Below are 19,099 nucleotides of genomic sequence, written 5' to 3'. Positions count from 1 at the left end.
TAATTTTGTAGTTTTTGAGTATATAATACCTCAACAAATTTCACATTGCAAAAATGCAAAAAAAAAGAAAAAGAAAAAAGTAACCTCGAAAACATTCTGCTAAGTAAAAGGAGCCAGATGCAAAGGGCACAGAGTATATGATTCATCAATATAAAATATCCAGAATAGATAAATCCATAGAGACAGAAGGAAGATGTGGTTGGCAGGAGCTGAGGGAGGGGTTGTGGGGAGAAGTTGGTTGATGGATAAGGGGCTTTACTTCGGAGAGATGGACAGGTCTTGGAGCTGGATAGAAGTAGGAGTTACATCACATTGTGAACACACAAATGCCATTGAATTGCACACTTTAAAATGGTTAGTTCTATATTATGTGACTTTCACCTCAATAAAGTACTATTTTTACATTAAGAGAGTAAATGTGTTCCCCTTTCCCTATTTATCAATCACCCAGTTCTCTCCAGAGGTAATCAATGCACCCAATTTCCTGTGTTTTTTTTTCTCATGTGTCAGTACTTTTAATGTTGTATACATCAAATTATAGTAAAAAGACGACTATAAACAACATGCAGCCCCTCTATTTTCATGAACAGCACAACAGATTACAGTAAACCGAGTTTATATTCCACCAAGTGTGGTTCTCCCATTAGTTCACTTTGCGACGGGTCATTAAGAATATCTTCAAATCCAATACTCTCATCATTACCCCTTAAAATATCCAATGAAAGGTTTGAGCTTGGAAGAAATGCACTGCCTTGAATTCCATTTGTAATTTAGTGGAGCGAACAGACCCTGGATGTTTCTTAGTGTAGAAAAATTCATTTTATCTTGGTTGAGCTGGAAATTTTTTTCTGATAATTCAGGAGGATGACTGGGCAAAAGTTCATTTTTCACACAAGGGAGACCTTTTCAAAGAAGATCATGCTGTTCTAAAGGTCCACTTGCTGAAAGTTCAGTAACTGGAATACTGTCCTTCATCTGAGATCCAAGTCCTCTGGCATTCATCCTCACTTGCTCTGTGAACAGCCGCTCGGCCCTATTACTGTCAGCCGGCCCCGCCGCTCACGTCCGTTTCCGGGGTTCCAATTTCCTGTGTTTTCTTTCAGAAATACTGTATGCATGTTCGAAAAGATTCATATATATCTTTTCTGTCCTTCTTTTTACACAAATGATAACATTCAATGTATATTATTCTGTATTCAGTGATTTTACTTGTTTACTTAAAAACAAACCTTGGAAATCACGCATGTCAATATTTAATAATGTCAATAAATTAATTTAGCGGCTGCATAGTATTCCTGTGTGTGTGTGTGTGTGTGTGTGTGTGTATAAAATAATTTATAATCAATATCCTACTGATAGACTTTTGGATTATTTTTTAACTTCTGCTACGAGAAACAGCAAAACAATGAGGAATTTCGTGCATATGCCAATCTGCACCTAAGTGAGTATATCTGTAGGATAAATTCTTAAAACAAAAGCACTGGGTTGAAAGGTATGTGCACTTGTAATCTTGATGGGTAAAATCAAATTCCCTGGCTTAAAGATTGTACCATTTATTTTCCCACCAGTAATGTGTAAGAATGCGTGTTTTCCCGCAATCACTGACGAACAGATCTTTTTTTTTTTTTTTTGCCAGAAATTTACTGTAGCAATATAAAAGGTAGTACATTCTTTAGTTTTTACAAATCTAGGCTTAGTTTAGTTTTGCTATGCTTTGTCTTGCTGTGCTATGCTATGTTAGTAAACATACCCCAAACTGGACTTTTCCTCTCTTTTCTCAAATTTACTCTCTAAACATTTATTGCTTTGAATGGTTTGGCCAATCTTCCTGAATAATAAATTCAGAACAGTTTTTGAATGACTTTGTTTTCTGGAAAGAAAATCTTTAAGTAAGTGTCAATAAAAATGATTACAGATGTGTTAGGTTTCAGTCTAGCAACAAACAGAGCAAACACTTGATAAAACCTTTCAGACCAACACCCAAACATAATCCAATAAATAGATATCAAGCATTTTCTACATGGAATAAGGAATTATGGAAGGAATTATGGAATTATGTCAAGTCTATGATGATACAATAAGGAACGAAATAAGGACAGACATATGAAGCAACATGGCAAATACTCTAAAAGGAAAAAGTGCCTTAAGAGGAAACATGATCTATATGTTCATGAGAGGGAAAGATACCTGAAGGGAAGCACCAGGAGTGTCATGGTGAGTGTTCCAATGGGTGTAGATGGGACTAACCGAATGAATGAGTGAGTGAATGAATGAATAACATCCTAAGAAAACATTTTAGCACATTTTTCTTGGTTTTATTTGTAGCAATGTATTTCATATTTTTTTGTTTTTGATATTCTAGGGTTTTTTAAAGATTATTTATTTATTTACTTGAAAAAGATAGAGAGCAAAGAGAGAGAGAGCTCTGCACATGAGTTGGGGGCAGGGCAGAGGGAAAGAGATACACAGACTCTTCATGAGCAGGTAGCCCTGGCACAACACAAGGCTTGATCCCAGGTCTCTGAGATCATGACCTGAGCTGAAAGCTGATGGTTAACTGACTGAGCCACCCAGGTGCCCCAACATTCTAGCTTTTATCTATACTTTTAAACATTAGTTACATGTATTTGCTTCCTTCTCCTAACTGAGGGATTCTCAGCATGTGGGTATTAATGAACCAACTCTGAGCCTGGAGAAACTGATCTATTCCTGAGAGAATAGCTTTCCTTTTATTAGCCCATGATTGGTACCCTAATTGCAACCTTATGGTCTGCTGTGAAATAAGAACAGTTCCATAGAGCATAGCATGGAGGGCCACATCTTAAAACAGCCTTTAAAATTATTTCACTATTTTTTTTAAATAAAATATGTTGTATAGACATGCAATATATCTCTTTGTATTTTTCATGGAAACATTTCATGTTTTCAGAAAATGTTCTAATAAGCCTAGTAAGTTACTTATTGTTCAAACTTTTGAGTGTTCTAGAAATGAGCACAAAAATCAATGTTACTGGTGTTCTATATAGTGGCAATATATAGTGGCAATGTTACTGGTGTTCTATATAAATTAATTTGAAATACAAATTCATGGCAAAAATTCAGTTAAAAATAAATATGATTCTGGTTGGATAAAGTCGAATTTATTTGTTGTTAAAGCATAATGCCAGTGTGCTAGGACCTATGGCTGAAAAAAGTAATTCAAAATCACTCATTTAGGAAGATGCCTGTTATTCCTAACTTCAAGAAAAACCCACTGGAACTAAAGACTTAATCTCTAAAGTCATCAAGCAATGCCTTGTATATGCAGCAAAATTGAGGTAAGATGATTTTACATTTAAAATCGACAGATTATTCAAACCTCTTAACAGAGAAATGGCTTTTATGAGCCTCAGAAGTAGAAGCCAGATAGAAAGAAAATGCAGGAGAGCCCCAGTGGCTCAGTGGTTTAGCGTCGCCTTCAGCCCAGTGCGTGATCCTGGAGACCCGGGATGGAGTCCCACATTCGGCTCCCTGCACGGAGCCTGCTTCTCCCTCTGCCTGTGTCTCTGCCTCTCTCTCTCTCTGTGTGTCTCTCATGAATAAATAAGTAAAAGCTAAAAAAAAAAAAAAAAAAAGAAAATTACTCAAACAGTAGTATTTTTTTGTTCAGTTTAATGAAAAGATAAACCATTTGATTTGATCAAAACTTTTTAAGAAACCATTATTAACTAGATTAATTCTATCTGCCTCCAGAATACGTGCAAGATTATATTTAAAATGTTCATTTCCTTAGACGCACAGGTGCTGTGGCTAGGGCAGTGATCATGGAGATTCCAGGTTGTCACTTCCGTCAACGTGGTGCCCCTTCTGTCCAACAACAGGGAAACCAGTACCTTTGCGGTCCTCCTCTGCCTTCTTTTACATGAAAGAATCAGATCTTTCTCTCTAAGAGTGAGCACCTTCCTTAGTTCAAATTGCTAAAACAAATACCATAGACTGAGTGTCTTATAAGCAGCAGAAAACTATTTCTTATGGTTTTGGAGGCTGGGAATTCCAAGATTAAAGTGCTGGCAGATTCAGTGTCTGGTAGACGGCCAGTTTCTCACTGTGTCTCTATGCAGTGAAAGAGTGAGTGATCTCTCTGGTGTCTTTTTTTTATATGACTAGTAATGCCAGTCATGAGCTCCACACCTCATAACCTACTTACTTCCCAAAGATTTCACCTCTAAATACCATCTCACTGAGAATTAGGTTTCAAAATATGAACTTGGGGTGAGGGTATACAAACATTCAGACTGTAGCATCTAGATATGTCATATAAGTAGACTCATGCAGTATTTGTCCATTCATGACTGGCCTATTTTCCATAGCATGATGTCCTCATGATCCATCCACATTGTAGGATGTGTCAGAATGTCCTCCCTTTTCAAGGCTGAATAAGATTTTAGTGTATGTGTTTATTTAGTTGGTTTGTCCATTCGTCCATCAATGGACACTTGGATTGCTTCCACCTTTTTCTTATAGCAAATGCTGCATTGAACATGAGTGTGATGAATCTGCTCTTATCACAGCCTTGGTCATTGTCTTGGGACATATTTTTGTTCTGTCCTTTGGCTGCAATAAATTCATGGGCTCCCCTACTTTGATAGGATTAGTTGGGTCAGGAATCGAGATGAACCAAATCCATCTCTCCTCCTTATGTCCCCATTCCTAACTCTCAAATGTGCGAGCAGCATAGAACGGCAGCTCTAAATGCAGTCAGCAACTTCTGGGATTCAGGACAAGTTTTTCAGGAGCCCCCATTCCCTTCTCTTTGGCCTCTGTCTTTGCACCACAAGGGGGCTTCCCTTTTCTTCCTATACTGTGGGAACACCATGTTGAAACCTTTGAAAAGAAGCTGCTTTTCTGGGAGAACTATTCATTTTCATATTACTATACACATTGCCCAAGTCTGCAAAATGTTTTGCATTTCAGCAACATTGTCTTCTTAGACTTCAGGACAAATCGAAGGAGGGATTCCTTTCAGTGGGTTGGTTGGCATAATCAGCTCTACTAGTCTAACATGCATGACTCAATTACACAAGAGTTAGCTAATGAGCAATAGAGAAGAAGTTACAGGTGAAAGCAAATGTGCCTAAATGAATCAAGTGTTGCTTTTCAGATGCCCACCGTTCAACAAAGACCTGGCAAGACATTTTCTTCACTGGGTATGAATCATCCAGATAAAAGGGGAAAACTAGGGCCACCTACGTTCAGAGCTTGTACAGTATGACCTCAAGGTCCAACATCTACCAGGAGCTTCCTAGCAAAAGGCCAAGCTCCCAAGAATAAAAGGGCTTACACATCAGCATTAAATAATTCTCTTAGAGATGCAAATTTCTAATTAGTTACTGTGGCAACTGTAGAAGCCTAGAAGTAAGCCCCTCACACAATGAACCTGAGAGTTTACTTTTTTGATTTACTATAGGTCCCAAAAGACGCAGGGAGGAAGAAAATAAATATTGCTTTAACTGTGACAAGACAATAAAGTGCAACAAATAAAGAGATTTCATCCTTTTGTTCATATTTCTGCAGGTTGAAGAGGAACATTATATGTGACACAGTCCTGCTGCAAAAAGAACCAATTTCTTAAAGGCTTCAGAAAATCATAACTGCTGACTGTTATAAACATGACCCAGACATAAACACACTATTTCTTAACCTACGTTGACATTTTTACTTCTTTAAAGTGAATTTGGTCTAAGATTTCAAAACAGTGTGTTTTGGTGGAGTGACTTTACTGTTTGTTTATTTTGAATGTTGCTTTTTTTGTTCTTTTAAAATGATGTATAGTTCTCCAAACCTTGTATTTAGTATGGGGAAAACAAAACCTTTATGTTTTGTGGAGATTTTCTCTCCAAAATCTACTTATTGGAGAATGATCTATTCCCAACTTTGAATAATACGTGAAAAAAAAAATAGGATAAAAGGGCTACAAGAAAGTTTGTGGCATCAAGAATAGAATATTAATTTTAAGGAGACATGAAATGACAAGAAAATTTTTTTCCAATTGAGTTTTTTTTTAATTTTTAGGGCTAATTATTTAAATTAAAGTTTAGGAGACAAAAGCAAAACTGTGTTCCCCCTTATCTTTCAGAGGCAGGGCAAAGAATGATTCTTGTCAACAAACTGGGCAGTATTTTCTCTGTGAAATATATTACATTTATCTATCTTCTTTCCTAAGTGTGGCAGGTCAAATTTAGAGTGCTAATACATGCTCAGTGTAATTCAGATCAAACCCTGGAATCTTATCACTACACTTTGTTTAGATTGTGAACTCCTATATTATGTAAATAAATAACAGCTGAAAACTAAATGCATTGGAACAAAGCTAGATATGGCTACTATTTGAAATAAAGGAAAAATCACCTTGCATGCTTTTTCTAAAATTTCTTTCACACTCACTACCCCCTCCTCTCTTCCCTCCACAGAAACGTCTCTCCCCTGCAGCTCTTCCCAAGTTCAGACACACTCTAGCCTTCTTTCTCATCGAATTGCAGTTACTCAGTGTCTCAATCTCTACTCTACTCTGTGGGAGAGTATATAACTTAACATACATTTTCCTATTCAGGGGAAGGGAATTAGCTTAAGGAGTCCTCAGGTTGGATACTTAGTTTTTAATGGGAGTTTCCATAGACACAATAACTTAATCCAAAGAAGTCACTTTGTTTTATGTAGAACTGGAGCAATCACACTTTTTGGTTCATACCATACTCTCATTGACCCATGCAAGGATCTCTTTTATTTGTAGATGTATTTGTATTTAATAATGTAATAAATATCATAAATTTACTACCCAAATTGGGGAACCTCTATTGCCCGTGTAGTTCTTCATTTATCCTTCTATCTTCCTCAAGTCATGATAACCCCAAGTGATTTTAATAATCATACCACATTTTGGGATGCCTGGGTGGCTTAGTCAGTTAAGCATCCCACTCTTGGTCTCAGCTCAGGTCATGATCTCAGGATCCTGAGGTAGAGCCCAGCATGCGTTTGAGCTCAGTTGACTTCTGCTTGAGATTCCCTCCCTCCCTTTCAGCCCCTCCCCCCACACTCGTGCACATGCTCTCTCTTTCAAATAAACAAATCTTAAAAAAATCATACCACATTTCTATCATCATCATTATCACCACCATCAGCATCATTACCATCATCTCCATTCCCATTTTCATAATCATATCATGCCTCTATGTATTTTTAAAAGTGTACTTTTTAACTTTAACACACTGTGTATCATCTCAGGGGAAATGTACCTTTTCATTCAATGTTATGTTCCTTCAATTAATCCATTGTCCTGCAATGCTGTAATTCAGTCATTTGACTTATATATTATTTTTTTTCCGATGCAAACACATGACTTATATATTATTATATTGTATAAATATGCCACAGTTAATTTGTATAATCTCTTTGATTTGACTTATGAATACTAAGAACATTTTCTACATATTTTCAGGTATCATGACAACTTACTAGAAGAGAAAATGCTAAGTCAAAGGATATGTGAATTTCAACTTTGTAAAATAATGGCAAATAGCTTTCAAATAACCTATTGATTTATGTTCTGATCAGAGAAATTTAAGAGATTAATATCCTACATTGTCCACCATTAAATATTATTAGGTTATATTTTTGCAGGAAGCAACTTTAATATGAGGAAATTTAACATGAGTTAACTATATTCCGAAAATGGGATTTATTGCCTCTAAATTCAAAGATTTACATCAAGTAAGTACAATTCTCTTTCTTAGTGGTAGGAGATCTGAGGTACAATAGCTAATCTTTTATCTTAGAGGAATTGTCCTAGCATGTCTAAGGCCCCTGGACTACTAAACATACTATGTGTCAGGTCCCTGAATCTTCATAAGATTTATCTTCTATTTTGTAGCACTTTACTAATATATCCATGGCATTAGCCACTTTCTTCTTAACTAGTCCAATTTTATCTCATTAGTATAATGTACCAGCATGATATTATGTAGACTATGAAGAATTAGGGTCCCTGAAGACAAAGTCATAACAGCAAGCAGGAGAATTAACATAGTGCTGGGGAAAGAGTGAACATATACTACTGACATTGCCAAGAAAAAGCCAACTTGTTTTTGTCTTCCCTACTGATAGAATAAACAATTATGCATTCAGAAGATCAATAAGCTGTGTTGATCTACTGCTGTAAATCATTACATTTGAAATGGCAGCTCAGCTGCAATTGGGGCTACCACACAAAGTGATCCACTGTTATTTGCTATGATCTATTTGAGTTTTGAAGGGGATGAGGTGATTGCAAATTCTTTGATCGAGCTACATCATTCCATTCTAATCATATTGCCTCCTTTTCTGAATGTAATCTCCTTCTACTTTCTCTTATGATTGGATTTAGGGGCTATCCAAATAATCTAGGATAATATTCCTATGTCAACATATTTAACTTAATCACATCTGCTAATAGTCCATTTTCTTTTCTTTTTTTCCCTCCATTTTCTTATAACACAACAGGTACACATTCCAGGGATCAGGACCAAATAGGATTAGCTCACGCCTTTAAAAAAAAAATTGAAAAGTTTCAATTTTTCAATTGAAATTGAAAAATTGAAACTTGAGTTATGGGTTAATGACTTCATGTTAATAAATTTTCATGCTCTAGCCTTATATGGTGTCCTCCCCCATCTTCATGGTCCAACACCCTCAGGACCCTTTCTCACTTGTAATCCCCCAGTGCTTACAGGTATTAATAGCCAAATCTTGTGATTCTTTTGATATATAAGTTATTTTCTTTTTGAATAAGTACTGACCTACTCTATGCAGGCTGTGTGGAGACCTGGCCCTGGTTATGGCCCTGAGGGCAATGAGTGGTGTGGCAGGTGAAGATCTTGAGAAGATTAAGCATTATTTTATGGGTGCCTATAAGGTATCAAGTCTATTGCTTTGCACCTAAGCAAGAGGCAGTTTTGAAGTTACAAAGGAAACTGGGGATTTATTATTCTCAGGCTTGTCCAATTAAATGTCCCTATTCAAGATTTCAAGGTCCCATTCTTTTCTTATAAAGACTCCAACTTTGACAGAGGAAATCTGCCAAGGCTGCCCATTTGTCTTCTCTACAGATGTCCCACACTTACAATGATATCCTTGGCTTCATTTTCACCACAGCTGTCTCTGTCACCACAGAAAATGAGAGTCTTCTTAAATGCTTTTGTAGAAGTCCCCTGGATCTCATGTCAAGCTTTGAGTTGACAGTAGCTGCTCTGAGCCCATCATTTCCTTTTTCCAAGACTTTTGTTAACAAAAGTCGGCTCATTCCACAATTCATATAATTAGCATTAGCCCATGTAATCAAATTCTAAAGCCACTGCATATCTCAACCCATCACCTTCCATCCTTACTTCATCCTAATTAATTCTAGAGGAAAGCTTTAATTATTGCCAGGTGTTGTCACCACCCAACAAGGGGTCCTTACTGATGTCAGCCTGATAAACAATCCAGCTAAATATCTCACTCTGAGCATGTTTTCTAGGGTCACTCCTGATACCAAGTCTTTTACCTTGGGTTCCTCCAGACATATGAGGTTGAAGAAAGATGTCTGTGTCATAACTTTATTAGAGAATTCAGTCACAGGGAAACAGAATACAAGGCTGCACTATTGAGTTGTCCATTGCTAAATGGGACTAACTATTCCATCTCATGGGATCATCCTTTGAGGAGCAATATAACCTACATTTGGACAGTCTGCCCTGGGGGAAAAAAGGGGTAGTTAACTTTATGGCTTTCATCTCCCATTACTTAAAGAATGCCTCATGGGTGGTACATGCATGAGCACCAAGCAAGGTATTTGGGTGACTCACAATTTGGACCAGGAGAGGACCCCTGGGCTGGGAAGCAAAAGGTACATGAGATCAGACGTGAGGTGAGGCACTGTTAGGTTCCACAAGTATAAAGCCAGAGCCCACATGTATGTAGGACTGCTATAGCAACAGGAACAACAGGCAAATTAGAATTGGAGAATCCAAAGTGGTGCTTAAAGTGATTGGTAAACTGGTCAATATTAAGTGCTATATAAATTGATGTTCATTATTATGAATATTTGAGGCTAAGGATACAGCAGTGAGGCAGACAGCCAAAAATTCTGCCCCTCAGGCTGATATTTTAGTAGGGAAGATGGTTATAAACCAGATAAATAAGGAAATGTTTACTCTACAGGATTGTCCTAAGTGTAAAGGAGGGAAAAAAAATCAGAGAAGAATACAAAACATCAGGAATGAAAGTGTCTTAGTCCATTTGTACTGCTATCACAGAATACCATAGACTAGGGAGCATATAAATAACAGAAATTTATTTCTCACAGGTCTGAAGGCTGGAATGCCCAAGATGAAGGTGCTAGCAGATCTGGTAACTGGTGAGAACCCCTTCCTAGTTCTTAGACAGCTGGCTTTGCACTGAGTCTTCACATGGTAGAAGGGATAAGGGAGCTCTTTGGAGTCTCTTTTATAAGGGCACCAATTCAGGTCATGAGGGTTCCAGCCTTATGACCTAGCCTCTTCCCTGAGGTCCTACCTCCAAATTCCATCACATTGTGAATTAAGTTTCAACATATGAATTTGGGGAGACACAAACATTCCGTCAATAGCAATGTTGAAATGATAGACTGGATAACCACAGTAGGTCTTATTGACAAGATGAGTTTTGAATAAAGATCTGAAGAAAGATGACACTAAATTCATTTCTTTCAATAGTTACTCTGAATGTGAATGGGCCAAATGATCACATCAAAAGACACAGGGTTTCAGACTGGATAAAAAAGCAAGACCAATCCATTGCTATCGTAAAGAGACTCATTTTATTTTTTGTTTATTTTTTTAAATGTTTCTTTTAAAAAAAAATGATTTTATTTATTTATTCAGGAGAAACGGAGAGAGAGAGAGAGAGAGAGAGGTAGAGACACAGGCAGTGGGAGAAGCAGGCTCCGAGCAGGGAGTCCGATGTGAGACTTGATCCCAGGTCTCCAGGATCATGCTCTGGGATGAAGGTGGCACTAAACCGCTGAGCCTCCCAGGCTGCCCAAGAGACTCATTTTAGACCTAAGGACACCTCCAACCTGAAAATGAAAGGTTGGAGAACCATTTACCATTCAAATGGTCCTCAAAAGAAAGCTAGGGTAGCAATCCTCATATCAGATAAATTAAAGTTTATCTCAAAGACTGTAGTAAGAGATGAAGAGGGACACTATATCATACATAAAGGGTCTATCCAACAAGAAGACCTAACAATCATGAATTTTTATGCCCCTAATGTGGGAGTTGCCAAGTACATCAATCAATTAATAACCAAAATGAAGAGATATTTAGATAATAATACAGTAATAGTAGGAGAATTCCACACAGCACTTTCTGCAAATGACAGATTTTCTAAGCACAACATTACCACAGAAACAAGGGCTTTAAATGATACACTGGACCAGATGGATTTCACAGATATATACAGAACTTCCCATCTGAATGCAACTGAACACACATTCTTCTCAAGTGCACATGGAACTTTCTGAAGAATAGACCACATAGTGGGTCACAAATCAGGTCTCAACCAATATCAAAAGATTGGGATTGTCCCCTGCATATTTTCAGACCATAATGCTTTGAAACTAGAACTCAATCACAAGAAGAAATTTGGAAGAAACTTAAACACGTGGAGATTAAAGAGCATCCTACTAAAAGATGAACAGGTCAACCAAGAAATTAGAGAAGCATTAAAAAGATTCATGGAAACTAATGAAAATGAAGATACAACTGTTCAAAATCTTTGGGATACAACAAAAGCAGTCCTAAGAGGGAAATACATCGCAATAGGAAATATATCACAATACCAGCATCCCTCAAAAAAATGGAAAAGACTCAAATACACAAGCTAACCTCATACCTAAAGGAACTAGAGAAAGAACAGCAAATAAAATCTACACCTAGAAAATAAAACCTATCCAGAAGAAGAGAGATAATAAAGATTCAAGCAGAACTCAATGAAATAGAGACCAGAAGATGTGTGGAACAGATCAACAAAACCAGGAGTTGGTTCTTTGAAAGAATTAATAAGAAAAATAAACCATTAGCCAGCCTTATTATAAAGAAGAGAGAAAAGACTCAAATTAATAAAATCATGAATGAAAGAGGAGAGATCACAACCAATACCAACGAAATACAAATGATTTTAAAAACATGTTATGAGCAGCTATACACCAATAAATTAGGCAATCTAGAAGAAATAGATGCATTTCTGGAAAACCACAAATTACCCAAACTGTGAACAGGAAGAAATAGAAAACCTGAACACGCCAATAACCAGGGAGGAAATTGAAGCAGTCATCAAAAACCACCCAAGACACAAAAGTCCAGGGCCAGATGGCTTCCCAAGGGAATTCTATCAAATGTTTAAAGAAGAAATAATACCTATTCTACTAACACTGTTCTGAAGGATAAAAAGGGACAGAATATGTCCAAACTTGTTTTATGAGGCCAGCATCACCTAAATTCCAAAGTCAGACAACCCCACCAAAAAGGAGAATTATAGGACCGGGGGATCCCTGGGTGGCTCACCAGTTTAGCGCCTGCCTTTGGACCAGGGTGTGCTCCTAGAGTCCCTGGATCAGTCCCGCATCAGGCTCCTGCATGGAGCCTGCTTCTCCCTCTGCCTATGTCTTTGCCTCTCTCAATCTCTCTCTCTCTCTCTCTCTCTCTCTCTCTCTCTCATTCTCGAATAAATAAATAAAATCTTAAAAAAAAAAGAATTATAGACCAGTATCCCTGATGAACACAGATGCAAAAATTTTCAACAAGATACTAGCCAATAGGATCCAACAGTACAGTAAGATTATTCACCATGACCAAGTGGGATTTATCCCTGGGATGCAAGGCTGGTTCAACACTCACAAAACAATCAATGGGACAGATCATATCAACAAGAGAAAAAACAAGAACCATATGATCCTCTCATTAGATGCAGAGAAAGCATTTGACAAAATACAGCATCCATTCCTGATCAAAACTCTTCAGAGTGTAGGGATAGAGGGAACATTCCTTAGCATCTTAAAAGCCATCTACGAAAAGCCCACAGCAAATATAATTCTCAATGGGGAAACACTGGGAGCCTTTCCCCCAAGATCAGGAACAAGACAGGGATGTCCACTCTCACCACTGCTATTCAACATAGTACTGGAAGTCTTAGCCTCAGTAATCAGACAACAAAAAGACATTAAAGGATTTGAATTGGCAAAGAAGAAGTCAAACTCTCCCTCTTCGCCGATGACATGATACTGCACATAGAAAACTCAAAAGACTCCACCCCAAGATTGCTAGAACTCATACAGCAATTCGGGAGTGTGGCAGGATACAAAATCAATGCCCAGAAGTCAGTGGCATTTCTATACACTAACAATGAGACTGAAGGAAGAGAAATTAAGGAGTCAATCCCATTTACAATTGCACCCAAAAGCATAAGATACCTAGGAATAAACCTAACCAAAGAGGTAAAGGATCTATACCCTAAAAACTACAGAACACTTCTGAAAGAAATTGAGGAAGACACAAAGAGATGGAAAAATATTCCATGCTCATGGATTGGAAGAATTAACATTGTGAAAATGTCTATGCTACCCAGGGCAATTTACACATTTAATGCCATCCCTATCAAAATACCATGGACTTTCTTCAGAGAGTTGGAACAAATCATCTTAAGCTGATTTCTGTGGAATCAGAAAAGACCCCGAATAGCCAGCCAGGGGAGTACTGAAAAAGAACACCAGAGCTGGGGGCATCACAATGTCAGATTTCAGGTTGTATAAAGATCACTATAAAGCTGTGATCTTCAAGACAGTGTGGTACTGGCACAGAAACAGACACAGACACATAGATCAATGGAACAGAAGAGAGAATCCAGAAATGGACCCTCAACTCTATGGTCAACTAATATTCGACAAAGTAGGAAAGACTATCCACTGGAAGAAAGACAGTGTCTTCAGTAAGTGGTGCTGGGAAAATTGGACATCCACGTGCAGAAGAATGAAACTGGACCATTCTCTTACACCATACACAAAGATAAACTCAAAATGGATGAAAGATCTAAAGTGAGACAAGATTCCATCAAAATCCTAGAGGAAAACACGGGCAACACCTTTTTGACCTTGGCCACAGTAACTTCTTGCAAGACATATCTATGAAGGCAAGAGAAACAAAAGCAAAAATGAACTATTGGGACTTCATCAAGATAAGAAGCTTCTGCACAGCAAAAGAAATAGTCAACAAAACTCAAAGACAACCTACAGAATGGGAGAAGATATTTGCAAATGACTTATCAGATAAAGGGCTAGTTTCCAAGATCTATAAAGAACTTATTAAGCTCAACAACAAAGAAACAAACAATCCAATCATGAAATGGGCAAAAGACATGAAGAGAAATCTCACAGAGGAAGACATAGACATGGCCAACAAGCACATGAGAAAATGCTCCGCACCACTTGCCATCAGGGAAATACAAATCAAAACCACAATGAGATACCACCTCACACCAGTGAGAATGGGGAAAATTAACAAGGCAGGAAACAACAAATGTTGGAGAGGATGTGGAGAAAGGGTAACCCCTCTTGCTCTGTTGGTGGGAATGAGAACTGGTGCAGCCACTCTGGAAAACTGTGTGGAGGTTCCTCAAAGAGTTAAAAATAGATCTGCCCTAAAACCCAGCAATTGCACTGCTGGGGATTTACCCCAAAGATACAGATGCAGTGAAAAACCAAGATACCTGCACCCCGATGTTTCTAGCAGCAATGTCCACAATAGCCAAACTGTGGAAGGAGCCTCGGTGTCCATCAAGAGATGAATGGATAAAGAAGATGTTGTCTGTATATACAATGGAATATTACTCAGCCATCAGAAAGGACGAATACCCATCATTTGTTTCGACGTGGATGGAACTGGAGGGTATTATGCTGAGTGAAATAAGTCAATCGGAGAAGGACAAACATTATATGGTTTCACTTATACAGGGAATATAAAAAATAGTGAAAGGGATTATAGGGGAAAGGAGAGAAAATGAGTGGGAAAAATCAGAGAGGGAAACAGGACATGAGAGACTCCTAACTTTGGGAAACGAAGAAGGGGTAGTGGAACCAGGGGAGGTGGGCCGGGAAATGAGGTGACTGGGTTAGGGGCACTGAGGGGGGCACTTGACAGGGTGAGTACTGGGTGTTATACTAAATGCTGTTAAACTCCAATAAAAAAATATACAAAAATTTTAAAAAAAGATCTGAAGAAAGCTTGAAAACCAACAATGCAGATATCTGGGAGAAAAGCACTATCAAGCAGAGAGAACTGCAAGATTAAAGGCCCTGTGGCAAAACTGCACCTGGTACAATCTAGGAACAGCAAGGAGGCCAATGTGTAAATGAGGACAAGCATAGTAGATGCCTTCAGAGATGTCATGTGACAGAGCAGAACTACATTGTGTTGTAGAGAAACCGTTTTTAATATGAATCTATTAATTAATCAATTAATTCAGTTGGATTAGGGGAACCACTAAAAGATTTTATAAATCTCCTTAATTAAAAGATAGTCTACATAAAGAGAAACACACAGGTAATGGTATATGTTTTGGATGGGGAAAGCTCCTTACTTACACTACCAAAATCACTGTGACTAGTGTGTTGAGATTGCATAATCCAGGAGAGAAATGGTGGCTTGCTCCAGAGTAGTGAGTAGAGAGTGACACAAAGTGGTCACATTCTGGCTGATATTGGAGTGGAGCTTATGTGACTTGCTAATGAATTGAATATACGTCCCATAAGGAACTTAGAAATCAATAATGACTCCAAGTTTATAGGCTAAGTAACTAAAGGAATAAAGTTTCTATCATTTGAGGAAATAGCCATTTCTCTTAATTGAGAAATGCATACCTGAAAAAGGATTGAGCAGATTTGATGTTGAATTTAAAAAGTGTGTTTGGTGCAGAGTGCTTAGGTGGCTCAGCTGGTTTTCAGTGTCTGACTCCTGGTTTGGGCTCAGGCTCAGGTCATGATCTCAGGGTCCTGGGATCATGCCCCACATGGAGCTCCACACTCAGCTTTCAATCTCTCTCTATATATAAAATAAATAAATAAATATAAAAACAATTATACTTGGTGCATATTAAATTAGCAATGTCTATTATACATCCAGGGGGACATGTCAAATGGGCAGTTGGATGTGCAGCTCTATAGTTAAAAGGCCATGAAACAAGCTAAGCTCACTGAGGGCATGATAGTCTCATAGACTACAGGAGTAGTCCCAGGAATGAGGCCAGGGTGCTCCAAATTTCAGATGGAGTGATGGTAAACAGGAACCAGGAGAATGCTCTGAGGAGTAAACAGTAAGGTGGGAGAAAAACCAAGAGAGTGTGGTGTCCTAGAAGCCCCATGCAGAAGGTTCAATGAAGGGAGGGTGATGAGCTTGGTCAAAGGCTGCTTATAAGGCCAGATAAGGTAAAATTAAGGATGTACCATTGGATCTATCCATGTAAATGTAGTTTTAGTGAAGTTCTAATAGCTTGACTGGAGTGTGTTCAAGAGAGATATCAATGTAAGAGGATAGAAAGTATACAGGTCACTCAAGTATTTTTGCTATCCAAAGAAACAAACAAACAAAAAATCTGGCACTAAACAAAGGATGGGGTGTGAATCAAGAGAAAATTCTTTTTTTTAAAGAAAGGAGAAATAATAACATGTTTGCATGTTCATAGAGTGATTCAGAAGAGGGGAAAACACAGGTTAAGGGAGAGGGCAGAGGACCAAAGAGCAACTTCCTACGTAGGCAAGATGAGATGGGGGCCATGTCCCTGTAGGGGGGGTTTTCTGAGGTAGGAGCAGAGAGGGTTTACTCTTAATAACAAGAGGTAGGAGCAGAGAGGGTTTACTCTTAATAACAAGAGGGATAACAATTGTGGGCCCAGAGGCAAGTGAATGGGTAGATTTTATGGTGGGAGCTTGTGGAACTTCCTTTCTGAATGCTATACTTTATGTCAGTGACATAAGCCAGGAGTGAGGAAGAGAAGAAAATGATGGGGATCTGAGAGTAGTAGAGAAAGAATGTTAATAGTGGTCAAGAAAATCTGAGTAGTGAATCACCTCAAAAAGCAAAGAATTGCTGGGACACCTGAAAGGCTCGTCTGAGGTAAGTCATCAGTAGCTCAAAGAAAGGTCTGGCCGTGTGAAGGGGTGCTTTGTCCAGGTAGGCGGAGCTGGGCTGGGCTGGGCTGGTGCCTGGTGATATCATAGAGTAGATGATACAGTTTAGTCATTGTAGAATGTTTCTGATGTTTATTTTCAACTTCTTCCCACTGAAGGCAAGGTGAAAACTTTAAATCCAAATGGTTAACCAAATTCTATAAACTTTAGTTGGTTAGAATTTCTCTCCTATTCTCATTTCTCACTTTCTCCTGACTTCTACTTATGTGAAGTACCTGAAGTCATCAAATTCATGGAGCTAGAACGTAGAATAGTGGTTGCTGGGGGCTGCGGGAAGAGGGGAATGGGGAGTTGGTGTTTCATGGGCACACAGTTTCAATTGGGGAAGATGCAAAAGAAAAACAACTGTATTAGAAGATCTAGTGTTTGTCTCGATAGAAAACTATAGCAGAAAAAAACAGTGGAACTTCAAAGTCATAGGAAATGTTCAAGAAAAAAAAAATAGTAGTGAGTCAATCATGATGAGGTCAGCCAAAATGCAGGTTCCTTTCCAGAAATGGAGATAGAGGCAGTGTCTTCATAAATCTCATCTCCTGGCTCAGACCAGACAGTTTGATTAATCTCAGGAGAGGGGGCAATGCAATTCTCTCCTCCTGGTCATGCTAATGGCTCCACCACAGCTGTAGAAAAGTGATTAAGAATAAAATGCCATTTCCAGGGCACCTGGGTAGCTCAGTCAGTTAAGCATCCAACTCTTGGTTTTGGCTCAAGTCATGATCTCAGGGTCCTTAAATTGAGTTCCGCTTTGGGCTTCTTGCTGAGTGTGGACCTGCTTAAGATTCTCTTTCTCCCTCTCCTTCAGCCCTTCCCCTGCCTCTAAAAAAAAAAAAAAAAAAAAAAAAGGAATAAAATGCTATTTCCAATCAACATTCCTAAGTAATCTTTACTTAGAGAACAGTAAAAACTAAACCAATCCAGTAAAACTGTGTGTGGAAACAAAAGAGGGGAACAGACCATCTGTAAAATAGTAATGTTCATTGTTCAAGGCGTGTTCAGCTTGTAAGAGCGTGTTGCCAGGAAAATAAACTGAACAAACAAACCTGGACAGCCTTCTCTCTCTTTTCAATGTACTGCTGCTATTACCTTATAAATGCCACAGGGCTGCCTGCCCATCCCCTTCTTTTAGTGCCCTCTCCCATAGCAAAGTCCTTCTTTTTCTCTAAGTTGGATGACCTTATTGGTGTGGCCACGACAATGGAGGTTCATTTTACCACTATGAAAAGGTTTAATGATTAAAAGGCCACATCATAGCACTCAATCACAAAACTCTTTTGCTTCCATGAAGCCCCTTTGATTCAAAATGTTCTTTTGACAGGATCAAGAGTGGTTCTCATTCTACTGGGCTGCAGGAACATCTGCTTTTTTAAATCTACTTTCCCCTCAGTGAACATAGTTAATGTGTAATCACTGAAATACCCTTTCTTGTAGGGGCATACTCCCACACCTGGTCTCCCATCAACCTTGCTCTGGCTCGAATAAAGCAGGGCTGCCTTTAGATCCTGTACCTTCATTCAGAGTAATAAAACCAGCCACAGGCTTATCTATCCAGCTTCATCTTAATCCTTCTCTCTCTCTCTCTTCTCCTTCTTCCATGTCCTTGGAGAAAAGGAATGACACAAAAGGAAGGGAGTGGGAGGAAAAAAGTCCACACAACCACCACTGGTCCCTTCTCTTTCACATAATTGAAGCTCACTGAGAGGGGTACACCAAACACAAATATATCAAAGCTGGATGGAGACAGAACTGAAAGAGCCCAGATTCAGGAAATCTAGAAAATAGCCACAAAGGAAAAAAAAGACTCCAGCATCCATATGACTTAAAAAGATTGAG

General features: G+C 38.5%; 1 pseudogene; it reads right to left on the bottom strand.

Moving 5' to 3' along the window:
• Positions 1–599: 599 nt before the first annotated feature.
• LOC100685756 lies at positions 600–1,002 on the bottom strand (annotated as a pseudogene).
• Between the last annotated feature and the right edge of the window lie 18,097 nt (positions 1,003–19,099).

Source organism: Canis lupus, chromosome 1 (assembly GCF_011100685.1).
Source record: "Canis lupus familiaris isolate Mischka breed German Shepherd chromosome 1, alternate assembly UU_Cfam_GSD_1.0, whole genome shotgun sequence".
Taxonomy (NCBI): domain Eukaryota; kingdom Metazoa; phylum Chordata; class Mammalia; order Carnivora; family Canidae; genus Canis; species Canis lupus.
This window is presented reverse-complemented; position numbering and strand designations above follow the sequence as displayed.